General features: G+C 36.7%; 1 protein-coding gene across 8 annotated transcripts in view; it reads left to right on the top strand.

Annotated features, from left to right (window-relative positions):
- The window catches only part of GPBP1 (GC-rich promoter binding protein 1), a 96,287-nt gene that overhangs the window by 3,846 nt on the left and 78,955 nt on the right, over positions 1–13,486 (top strand). The window lies entirely within an intron of this gene.

The following is a 13,486-nucleotide window of genomic DNA, read 5'->3' as shown; positions in this document are numbered from 1 at the left end:
TACATTTCGTCTTTCAGTGAATCATAGGCATTCATTAGGAGTGTTTATTTTTAATAAATTTACTAAAATTTTTTAAGCAGTTAATATTAGCAGATCAGTGTAGCTAAAATTAGAGTTTATTTCATTTAATTATCTTTCTGAGATAAAAGGTTGTAATTTTTGAACACTTTGCCAAGATGGCCTAATAATGTGTCAGTTGCTCATTTACTTGGAAACAAAACTTTTTTTGCTGTACTGTTGAATCCTCTTATCTCACTTAGAACAGAAGAGGTAGTAGAGTCCAAAAGAATGTAGGTATTTAGATATGCGTATGTAGTGTTTATTTTCTGACCTAAATTGAGATTAGAGTTCAATAATTCTTCTCTGTTAAAATAGACTTGGTTGTGTTTTCTCTGTTAGAGCTGTGTGTAGTACTTGCAATTGAATTTATCTCTTGATTTATGTAAAAATGTAGTGAGAACATTGTACCCCTCTTTCCTTTTGAGAGCCTGTATTTTATCCATTCCTCAATTTAATGGCTTTTCAAGTTATTTTTTGAGCATTTTCTAAGAATATGCCTGTTAAATGTGATTAAGAAGTTGAACTGGAAATGAATGACCTTTATTCATAGAATCACATAACATATATAGTCTGTGATTATTTTATTTTAAATTTCTCCTATTGATGTTGTTACCCAAGCAGTAGTATCAGGATAAAGATTACCCCAGAGATCAGGGATCTTAACAATTAACTTTAATCCTTGAATACTCTAACATTTGTGAACTTTGCTTCCAGCAGTTGTTCAAGGACAAATTTACTTACTTGAACGTTTTGATAAATATTTACAATATTTAAAGATTTACAGAAGGGAATAAGGATGGGAACCTCTGAAAGTAAAAGTAACAAGCGAGGACAGAACCTAAACCAAGACCAGATTATCTAATTATTTTTGACCTAGTTACCTTTTCTGTGTAATTTTTATTTTTTTATTTTTTGTTTTTTTGAGGAAGATTAGCCCTGAGCTAGCATCTGCCGCCAATCCTCCTCTTTTTTGGTAAGGAAGACTTGCCTGGAGCTAACATCCGTACCCAACTTCCTCCACTTGACAGCATGGCTTGACAAGTGGTGTGTAGGTCAGCACCCAGGATCTGAAGTGGTGAACCCTGGGCCGCTGAAGTGGAACGTGCAAACTTAACCGCTGTGCCACCGGGCCATCCCCAAGTGTAATTTTTCCTAAAAGTGTTTAGATAAGAATTTAGATCCAGGTAAGGGTAGTGATGTAGGAAAAAAATAATGGTTGTGAGTTAGAAAGGAGATTTTTGCTTTAGGATTTGGAATATCTAGGAAAGGGCCTACGTGACCCTTGTATATTCATCCAACCTCTTTTGGCCTTAGTTTCTTCATAAAACTGATGCAGATAATGTATATGAAGGCTTTTTGTTAATTGTGAAGTGTTGTATAGATGTAAAGTTTTATTCTAATTCCTATATTTTAAGATTCTGCTCAATAGATTTTACATGTCAAACCAGGATTTATCATAGTCTCCAAAATTATTTATTCTCTCTTTTGTTTCTGTTAATGGCATCACTTGCATCTCATTCATGTCCTGCCTTCCCATTTCCAGTTTGATTTATTATCCTAGCTTGGTCCTTGACTAAGGGAAGTAATTTGCTAACTCCTCTCTTCACCTTTGGTTCCCTTTTCTTCTCCCCATAATCTCTCCTGTGGCCAGAGAGGTCTACCTAAAGTACAGCTCTTGGTTTTGTTGTTTAAGCAGCCCTTAGGGTCTTGTGTTTGGTATATTTAAGGAGAGCAGGTTGGAGAAAGATGTCCCCCCCCCCCCCAAAATGGTTTATGTGTCAGGAGTTCCTAACATGAATTGTTTTTGGCTGCGTGGGTGGGTATGGGAGAGAGTGGTTTGAGAATTTTCCAAAATTGATAATTTTGGGGATGCTTATGTATTTTTATGGGGAGCAGGCCTACACTTTGAACAGGACCCTCCTGAGAAACAAAATGTTAGAGTTACTGACAAACCTTTTGTGATTGGGTCTCTTTTTCACTTTTACCTGCTTGCTTTTTCCCTTTTTGTCAGTTGCCCCACCCAGCAGAATAGTTACAGGCTTTTTGGTCTATATCCCTTCAAGTAATTGCTAGTTTCTGCATCTTTTTATACAAGATATCCCACTCAGTTTCTTGTTTTTGAGTCATCTTCATGTTCACGTCTTGGTGAGTGCAATATTTTTGGTCTTTCATTTTCTGCCCTTTAATTCAGTTTTCAGATTATATTTTTTAAAACCATATTTAAAAGTTTTTCCCATTCATTTTTTTTTTATTTTTAGCAAGAACAAGAGTTCTAAAATCCTAGTTAAATAGGTTGTGTTTCCTTTAAAAGTCATAACTTGCAAATGCATTTTAAAAAATTCTTAAAAATTTTTAGGAATAGTCATCTTTATTACATATGCATACTAGTAAAAAGACATTAGTTTCCTTTTCAGTGGACATAACTATAACTTAATGAGTGAGTTTTTTTAAACAAAATAGTAAATATTTACTCTCTCACATGGTTTCTGTAGGTTAGAAATTTGGGAGCAGTTTAGCTGAGTGGTTCTGGCTCCTTCAGGGTCTTTAATAAAATCTTAGTCAAGATGTTGACCAGGGCTGCAGTCATTTGAAGGCTTGACTGGGGTTGGAGGCTCTCCCTCCAAGATGGTGTCCTCATTGGGCTGGCAGGTTGATGCTGGGTCCTGTCTGGAGGATTCAGTTCTTGCCATATGTGGACCTCTCCATTGAGCTGCTGCTTGAATTTCTTTACAACATGGCAGCTGAATCTCCCAGAGCAAGTGATCTGAGAAGAGAGAGGTAGAAGTGAAGTGCCTTTTATGACCTATTCTCAGAAGTCAGTTCTGCCTCTTTCTTTTCTTAGAAGTCTAGCCCACAATCAAGGGGAGAGGAATTAGGCTTCCCTTTTTGTGAAAAGAATTTGTGGACATGTTTAAAAACTACAATAGGAGGTAATCCTTCACAACAGTACTTGTCAACATAATTAGCCAAAGTCTTCGCCCCACAAATAGGAGGTTGGGGTGTTATAATTTTGGAGAAGAAAGCATTTTCTAAATTTATACAAATTTAGGGGATTTAAGTCTTTTTACTTTTCTATCCACTGTATGATATAGGGAGATAAGTTTTTTTTCCCCCCTTCGCAATAATCTCCCAATCAGTGTAATGAGGAAACTTTTTTTTATTGTGGTAAAATAAACATAACATTTACTATTTTAGTCATTTTTGAGTGTACAGTTGAGTGACATTGAGTACATTCACCTTGTTGTGCAACCAACTCCACCATCCATCTCTGGAACTTTTTTCATTTTCCCAAACTGAAACTCCATGTACCTGTTAAGCATTAACTCCTCATTTTCTCTTCTCCCCCAGCCCCTGGCAATCACCGTTCTACTTTGTGTTTCTATGAATATGACTACTCTAGGTACTTAATATGAGTGGAATTGTGCAGTATTTGTCCTTTTGTGACTGGCTTATTTTACTTAGCATAATGTCTTTGAGGTTCATCGGAGTTGTAGCATGTGTCAGAATCAGAATTAATTTCTTTTACAGCAGAATAATATTCCATTGTATGTACATACCACATTTGTTTATCCATTTATCTGTCGATGGACACTTAGGTTGCTTCCACCTTTTGGCTATTGTGAATAATGCTGCTGTGAACATGGGTGTACAAATATGTTTGAATCCCTATTTATAATTCTTTTGGGTGTGTACCCAGAAGTGGGATTGCTGGATCATATGGTAATTCCACTTTTAATTCTTTGAGGAACCTCCATACTGTTTTCCATAGTGGCTGCACCATTTTTCTTTCCTACCAGCAGTGTAGAAGGGTTCCAATTTGTCCACATCCTTCCCAACATTTGTTACTTTTTGTGTTTTTGGTAATAGCTGTTGTAATGGGTATGAAGTGGTATCTCATTGTGGTTTTGATTTCCATTTCCCTAATGATTGGTGATGTGATTAGTAATGTCATGTTCTTTGTTTATTGGCTGTTTGTATATCTTCTTTGGAGAAATGTCTAAGTTCTTTGCTCATTTTTTAATCAGATTGTTTTTGTTGTTGAGTCATAGGAGTTCTTTATATCTTCTGGATCTCAACACTTATCATAATGAATAGATTTTAATAATTTATATTTATCAATGCCTACCATCTTCCAGGCAATGTTCTAAGCCTTTTAAGTGTATTAACTGATTTAATCGTCATAGACATTGAGTGTGGGAAGGTCCTATTGTTGTCCTCATTTTACAGATGTGAAATGAAGGCACGGAGATTTTAAGTTGCTTGCCAATGTCACACAACCAATAAGTGGTTTTTCTGAACCTGTAGGTTTTTTATCCAGAGCTTAGATTCCCAATCATTCTGGCTCATAGGTAACATTTTTAAGGTGACAATATAAGGAAAGTAAAATATTCTGTTTCAGGAACTTGGAAGATATTTATTTTATCCTTAGCAACTAAATTTTATTTTCTTAATATGATGCAATTGTGATTTGTTTATAATATGCTCTTCACATGGGTTTGTTCTTAGTAAGGAATATTTTCTTTTTGAATTACTTCGTAACTAATGTTTATATAATGTTTGCCCTGTGAAATAAGTGCTGTTTCCATTTAATGTTGTAGGAAACTTAGTCTGGGATTCAATATTTTATCCAAGTCCTGAGTAAGTGATGGAGCGAGAATTTGAATTCTCTTTATCTGTAGTCTTTTATAGTTAACTTCCTTAGTGTTCTAAGCAGTTGGTCTTATTCTAGAGCAGTGCTGTCCAGTAGAACTTTGTGAAGTGATGGAAGTGTTCTATGTCTACCCTGTTCGATATGGTAGTCACTAGCCATATGTCCTTACTGAACATTTAAAATGCAGCTAGTCCAGGTGAGGAACTGAATTTTGTTTAATTTAATTTAATTTTTTTAAGGTCACAGAATTTTATTTAAAAAGATATTTACTGAATTATATACCTACTCAAAAGTGCATATATCATAAATATGCAGTCAGTAGATTTTTTTTTTTTTTTGAGGAAGATTAGCCCTGAGCTAACTGCTGCCAGTCCTCCTCTTTTTGCTGAGGAAGACTGGCCCTGAGCTAACATCCATGCCCATCTTCCTCTACTTTATATATGGGACGCCCACCACAGCATGGCTTGCCAAGCAGTGCCATGTCCACACCCAGGATCCGAACTGGTGAGCCCCGGGCTGCGGAGAAGCAGAACGTGCGAACTTAACTGCCGCGCCACCAGGCTGGCCCCCAGTCAGTAGATTTTTGACAAACTGAACACATCTATATAACCAGCACCCAGATCAAGACACAGAAGACACCAGTATTATAGGGATCCCCTCGTGCCTCCTGTCCGGTCACTGGCCACTCTCTAGGGTCACCACTATCCTGACTTCTAACAGCATAGAGTAGTTGTACCTGTATTTGTACTTCATGTAAATGGAATCATATAATAGGTATTATTTTTGCCCAGCTTCTTCTGCTCAACATTATATTTATGAGATTCACCCATATTGTTGCATAGTTGTAGAATAGAACATTCATTTTCCTTGCCATATAATATTCCATAATGCAGATATCCCAACATTTATTTATCAATTTTTGGTTAATGGACGTTTAGGGAAATTTATGGTTGGGGCTCTTAAGAATAGTATGGTTTATGAAAATTCTAGTAATTATGGTGGTGAACATATCCTTACGTTTCTGTTGAGCAACTACCTGGGGGAGTGGAATTAGAGGGTCATAGGGTATGCATAGTTAAGTTTTAGGTACTGCCAAATAGTTTTCCAAAGTTATTGGAACCAATTTATACACCCAACAGTGGTCTCTGAGAGTTCTGGTTTCTCCATATCCTTTCCATTACTTGGTATTTTTATTTTCATTTTTGCCTTTCTGATGAGTCTGTAGTGGTATCTCATAGTGGTTTTATTTCCCCCTGAAGGGTAATTTTATTCTTTAAAAAAAATTATTTTGGGGCCGGCCCGGTGGTGCAGCAGTTAAGTTTGCATGTTCCGCCTCGGCAGCCTGGTGTTCACAAGTTCAGATCCCGGGTGCGGACATGGCACTGCTTGGCAAGCCATGCTCTGGTAGGCATCCCACATATAAAGTAGAGGAAGATGGGCACGGGTGTTAGCTCAGGGCTAGTCCTCAGGGAAAAACAAACAAACAAACAAAAAAGGATTAGCAGCAGCTGTTAGCTCAGGGCTAAGCTTCCTCAAAAAAAAAAAAAATTACTGGGGCTGGCCCCGTGGCCGAGTGGGTAAGTTCGCGCACTCCGCTGCAGGCGGCCCAGTGTTTCGTTGGTTCGAATCCTGGGCACGGACATGGCACTGCTCGTCAAACCACACTGAGGCAGCGTCCCACATGCCACAACTAGAGGGATCCACAACGAAGAATATACAACTATGTACTGGGGGGCTTTGGGGAGAAAAAGGAAAAAAAATCTTAAAAAAAAAAGTTACTTTTTTACTGTGGTAACATTGGTTTATAATGTTCTATAAATTTCAAGTGTACCTAGTTATATATTTTGATTTCTGTGTAGATTATGTCATGTTCACCACCTGAAGACTAATTACCATCCATCACCACACATATATGCATAATCACCACTTTTGCCTTCATCTCTCCCCCTGATTTTAGTTTAAGTTTAAGTAACAATATGTGTCTATTAGTTGCCATATTGGACAGCTCAACTCTAGAGCAGTGGGTACAGAATTCAGTCAGTTCTGTACACCTTTTATAACAAATACCTTTTAAAGTCCCCTTTACTATCCTAAGAAAAAAACATCCTATGCATGTAAGATCACAATAAAATACAGCTGTAATAAAAAAGTTAAATAAAAGGAAAGACATTTGTAATAATGTATTTCAATATGTAGTAATAGCACAGGTGTGACCATTCTGGAAAACAAACACCTCCCACTCCCATTTCCAAAACACCCTCTACAGGTCATTTGCATTTGCCCCTCTTAAATAAAGATCTAGTGTCCTTAAGTACTTCTGTCCTTTAAGGAAGAAAAGTCCCTCCAGGTGGTTAATACAGTGATTAGAGTATGTTTCCTTTATTTTCCTAATATTTACTGCTAGTGTAGTTGAATGGACAATTAGACAACATTAAAGCTATTCTATGGTATAGTGACATGGTATTTCTAGAAGTAATCAAAAAAGTAATTATTAGTTTCCCTTCACGTAAATTGAGTGGGAAAAATCGTCCAGTTGGATTAGTGGACTTGGTCCTTGTTGTAGAGGAAAAATTGTAGCATTAATTTAAATCCTCAGACTAGAGAAAATAAGTCTAAGGTTAGGGTAATATAGGGGAAACAGTATTAATCCGATGTTTTTACAGTAAAAAATTAACATTTTTAAGAGTTGATCTTTATAAACGAATGTCTGCCAGCTAATTTTTTAAATGGGGTATGAACTCATTTTTAAATTAGGTTTATTCAGGTATAATTTATGTAGAATAAGTTTACTCTTTGTCTACAGTTTTAAGATTTTGACAGATCAGTTGTGTAATCCCACCACAGTGAAAATATAGAACATTGTCATCAACCCAGAAAGTTACCTGGTCCTTTACAGACAGTCCCCTCTCCTCACCCCTAGTCCCTGGTAACTACGAATCTGTTTCTTGTTTTTAGTATTGTGTATTGTTTTCCAGAACATCATATAAAGGGAATCAAACAGTGTGTAGACTTTGTTTCTGGCTGCTTTCATGCATGTTGTTGCATGGATTATAATTCATCTTTTTTTTATTGATAAGTCTTCTGTTGTCTGCATATACCACAATTGTTTATCCCTTCTCTGGTTACTAGACATTTGGGTTATTTCCACTATTTGCCTACTATGAATAAAGCGTCTGTGAACATTTCAGTACAGGACTTGGTGTGGACTATGTTTTTATTTCTCTTGGGAAAGTTACCTAGCAATGGCATTGCAGGGTCGTATGCATTGTGTGTATTTAAATTTGCTAAAAACCTGCTGAACTGTTTTCCAAAGTGCTGAACCATTTTGTGTCCCACCAGCAATGTATGTTATATAGTTCTAGTTATTTCTTGCCAGTAGTTGATGTTGTTGGTCTTTTAATTTTAACCATTATAGTGATGTATAGTTTGAATTTGCACTGTAGTTTTAATTTGTGTTTCCCTGATGATGCTCAACATCTTTTTATGTGCTTTAGTGAAGTATGTTCAAATCTTTTGCCCATTTAAAAAAAATGAGATTGTCTTACTGAGTTGTAAGAATTCTTTATATATTTTGGATAGAAGTCTATCAGATATGTGTTTTGCAAATAATTTTTCCCAATCTATGGTTTGTTTTCATTTTCACTTTTTTTTTTTTTTTTTTGAGGAGAACACTTTGCCTTTATTGTGCTTTGGAGGAGGAGGACAGGGGAGGAATGGACAAGGCAGGGTAGACGAGTTTAGGATTGGATAGCTGGAATATTATTGATAGGTTCTGGGCTAATAGGAGTGGTCTTTCGTTGCCAGGTACTTGGCCCTGGGGTGATAGAGGGCAGGGGAAATAACGGGGCTAAATGTCTAAGAGTAAATAAAAGAGTGTTTTCATTTTATCAACAGTAACTTGTTTTGAGTTGAAGAACAGACATTTTTAAATTTTGAAGTAAAATTGGTTAATTTTTTCTTTCTTGCTTTGTGCTTTTATTTTACACAAATTACACAGTTTACACAAGAAGTCTTAAGAAGTCTTGGCCTAAACCAAGGTCGTGAGACTTTTTCCTGCTTGCTTCTAGAAATTTTGTAGTTTACCTCATATTTTTAGGTCTGTGATCTATTTTTAATGATATTTTTGCATGTAGTGTGAGGAGAGGTTTGAGGTTCATTTTGGGGGGCGGTGGTGTAGATGTCCACTTGTCCCAAGTTCCTTTTTTTTTTTTTTTTTTTTTTTTGAGGAAGATTAGCCCTGAGCTAACATGTGCTGCCAGTCCTCCTCTTTTTACTGAGGAAGACTGGCCCTGAGCTAAAATCCGTGCCTATCCTCCTCTACTTTATATGTGGGATGCCTACCACAGCATAGCTTGCCAAGCGGTACCATGTCCCACCTGGGATTCAAAGCAGCGAACCCCGGGCCGCCGAAGTGGAACGTGTGTGCTTAACTGCTGCAGCACCAAGCCAGCCCCTAAGTTCCATTTTTTGAATGACTTTGTTTCCCATTGAATCACTTTGAAATACTTTTGTTGAAAATCACTTGACCATATATGTGTGGAACTGTCTCTGTGGACTCTTCATTGATGTCTACGTATTATGTCAATTCCACAAAACAACAGTTCATAAATAACAAATGATAGCATTTGACTTTTTCTTTGTTTTATTTTAAAAGCTGATTGACGTCTTCTTTTGTTTTCTAAAATCTTTTATCAGAAATTTGAATTAAAATGGGGAAATGTTTTTATGGGCATAGTAATGGACAAATGGTTTTATGGACAAAATAATGCCATCTTGAATTCATAGAGCAATCTTTTGAGTGGCTTGAAATGTTAGATATTATCTAATTTATACTTGAGAATACTTGGAAAATAAATGACAACATTTCTGTATTGGAAATGAGAAAGCAGGATACAACCATGTCAACTTATTTGCTGTAAAACATTGACTTAACAGTGGATTTGGGATTCTTGTCTCTTGAGTCCTACTCTGTGCTAGAGAAGTTGTTCATTGCCTCAGCAGATGTTTGAGTGCTTACCATGTGCCTGCACTTTCGTTGGTGCTAGGCATGTAGTAGCAAACAAGGCAAAAACGTAAGATTCCTGAACTTCTATAGTTTGCTCTGCAGTTCTGTGAATATAGAGTAAATAGAGTCCTTAAATTTGAATCGTGGCTTCATCCTATCTAGTAAGTAATAGCTATTTTATGTTGGCCAGGCCAGCCTTTATAAGACTCTTATTTCCTGCTTAATAAAACTTCTTCTTTTCCTACCTCACAAGGTTATCACTAGAATCAAGTGAAATAATGAATGCTAAATGCTTTGAAATTGTAAAATGATACAAACATTGTTAGTATTGTTATGGCTGGGTCACATAGATAGTAGTGGGTGAGGACCATTTGATCAACCAGGAGGGAGAGATTGTGGATTGGGGACCACAGGTAAATAAAAATTGAAGGGATGGAACTGAGCAGAAACCAGGTATATTTAGATTGCATTTTATGACATGTTTAAAATAGTTGACACATAATGCATTACACTGTTCTGTGGTGATATTTGTGTAATCTGCAATATGGTACCATATAGTTTTAAATGGCATCTTTATACAAACGATCTCAAATTAAAATTTCCAGTTCAGTTCTCTTCCATGTATTCTACTCTTGTAATTTAACTACCTTCTTGACTTTCCCACTTGGTTTACAAATTTAACATGTCCAAAACTTCTTTCCTTTGAGTCTTACCCAGGTTTATACTTTTCTCTTCTTTCCTAGTTCAGTGAATGCCTACATTATGCACGTATTCCAACTAAAAAAGTGGGAATCACCTCTGATTCCTTCTTTTCTTTCCAACTAATAATTAGCAAATCTATTTGCTCTACTTCACATCTCCCCACTATGTCCATTTCTATTTCACTGCCTCTGGACTTGTCAAAGGCACCCTCTTCTCTCACCTGAACTACTGCTGTAGCCTTGTAACTTTGTTCCTGTGCATTCTTATACCCCTGTAGTTCATAATTCACAGAAGAGTGTGTCTTCCCATTGGACCTAAGAATAACACGCAGCGTCTGTAGCCTACAAGTATCTGCATTGCTTGTCTCCTCCTTTTCTTTGCAACCTTGCTCAGTGTCTTCCTAGACCATTGCCCTTTGGCTTTCTTTCTCTTCCTGGAACATACTAGGTTTTTTCCTTCCTGTCTTAGGGTGTTTGTGTTTGTTCCTCCTTCCTCTGTTTTTCCCTTGTTAGCTCAATTTTAGCTCACAGAGTACATTCTGAGTGACTGTCTCTCAACCATTGTGTGTAAAATGGGCAACCCCCTTCCCATACCTTTTGATTTCTCTTATTATGCTATATGATCCTATTTATTTCATTTAAAGCACAGTCTCTAGTTATCTTGTTTAGTCTCACCCATTTTTATCACATAAACTCTTCTGAGGGCAGAGACCTTGTCTCATTGTTTGTTGTATTCTCAGTAGTTACTTGCAAAGTAAAAGAATTAACAACATGTTAGATAATTTAGCTTAATTTTTATTTATTTTTTGCTTAGAAAGATTAGTGCTGAGCTAACATCTGTGCCAGTCTTCCTTCACTTTATATGTAGGTTGCTGCCATAGCATGGCTGATGAGTGGTGTAGGTTTGCACCCAGGATCTGAACCTGTAAACCTGGCCTGCTGAAGTGGAGCATGGAACTTAACCACTATGGCATGGGGCCGGCTCTCCTGTTTTTGATTTCCCCCCCAGAACTGAGTATATGCAGTTGGTATTTTTATGATACAACTGCTATTTAACTGCTTGGGGACTAGGTGAAATTTGTTAGGGGGTTATTTTTAGCTGAGTTGATTTGTTGTCTGATCGTTTAAAAGCTGTTTTATCTGCCTAGACTTAAATAGTTTGTTACATGAGCTTCTGTTTAGTTTGCCAGATTCAAGACTGGCTTTGGTTTTGCTATTAGCTTTCTGAAGGGACTGCCTGGTAAAGACTTCTTTATTAGACACTTGCCTTTAAAAATTTTCCCCAATTTTGAACAGAGATTGAAACCGAGTGAAATTGTCCTCTCAGGTTTGAGAATATAAAACACACTTTAGGTTTCAAAGAGTGACTCTGAAATACATGAATAAACAGAATTTTGGGCTACTCGTTTTCAGAAATCAGGAAGACCATGAGAGTTCACTTATATTAACTAATGTCTTTACATTCATGCATTGCTTAATGAAGGAGACAGCTTCTGAGAAATGGGTTGTTAGGCAATTTCGTTGTGCAAACACCGTAAGAGTATGCTTACACAAACCTGGATGGTATTGCCTACTATACACCTAAGCTATATGGTACTGATCTTATGGGACCCCTGTTGTATATGCGGTCTGTTGTTGGCTGAAACGTTATGCAGTGTGTGTCTGTATTTGAGGAGGAAACAATTCTTTTGTTTCCTCTTTGAAGATACAAATGAAGATTTCCGCCCACACAACTTTAATTATTTTTGGTATTACAAATTTTCTCAGCGTGAACTTGCTTTGGTTCTTTCTAAGAAGAGCATGTTACAGACCCCTTGCAAGGAAGCTTATTTACTAAAGCTCTAGAAGAATCCTAAGCTTGAGGCTATTACAGTGAGTATCATCAGGTGAGTGATGAAATCATTGTTTAGTGGAACACTAGCTAGGTTGAAAATTACTTGAAAAATGAATTCCCCTGATAATCAAAGTATCATAGGGACTTTTCTTATGGAAGCCTTAGTTGCCTTAGTTTTTTCCTTTAACCCAACTGGTAGTTTCAGATTTTTCACATGAATTACTCTTTGGCCTCTCTTCCATTAAAATGAGTTCCTTTTATAGGGACGTTGTGGAAATGGGGGGAAAGTGAGTGAAAATGTTTTTGCCTTGGTCTTTTAAATTAGCACCTTACAAGGAGTGAATTTGATGAGAGGACTAGAGTATTTGGGGACCAAGTTGGCTAGGTTAGTGGAAGGCAAGTTGTGACTGCAGTGCTAGCTCAAACTGCTCCTTTTTTACCTGTCTAGGAGCTTGAGGTCTGTATTTTGTATGGTTTGATATAGCTATAGCTCAAGACAGTACCTGACAGGTACTAATCTCAGAACTTAGAGAATTATTTACATACCTGTTTTTCAGGGTAATGTTTTGTATAAGGTAAAATCTTTACCTAATGTATGCTCAGTTTTTTACAGTATGTATGTATGTGTATAGTGGTTAAGAATCTCAGCTACCACTGACTAGTACTGTGCCCTTGGGAGCCTTAAAATGTACTTCACATCTATATAAAAACCTGTTTTTCTTGTTTTGAAGAAAAGATACTATCAACCTCCTAGGGATATAGTGAAGACTAAATGAGATAATACCTGTCGTGCCGTAAGCAAATTGCCTATCAAATAGTATACATTCAGTATATATATTTTTATATATATTCATATATATTGATTGTATATTTTTAGCTGTCTGCTTAGCCATTTATGTCCTTAAATTAAGGTACTTGAATTTCCACATCTTTCATCTTTCTTCCACAATTTCATCTTTCTTTGTGAACTGTTTGTTCATAGAGTTAGGCTCATTTTATAAATTCATTTGTTGAAACTTTTAAAAAAAAATTATATTACTTTTTTTGGTGAGGAAGATTGGCCCTGAGCTAACATCTGTTGTCAGTCTTCCTCTTTTTTTTTTTCCCCTCCCCAAAGTCCCCCCAGTACATAGTTGTGCATCCTAGTTGTATGTTCTTCTACTGCTTCTATGTGGGATACAACCTCAGCATGGCTTAATGAGTGGTGCCAGATCTGCGCTCAGGATCTGAACTGG

Source organism: Equus przewalskii, chromosome 20 (assembly GCF_037783145.1).
Source record: "Equus przewalskii isolate Varuska chromosome 20, EquPr2, whole genome shotgun sequence".
In the NCBI taxonomy this organism is placed as follows: Eukaryota; Metazoa; Chordata; class Mammalia; order Perissodactyla; family Equidae; genus Equus; species Equus przewalskii.
The sequence above is the reverse complement of the archived record's forward strand: the minus strand, read 5'-3'. Positions and strand labels throughout refer to the sequence as shown.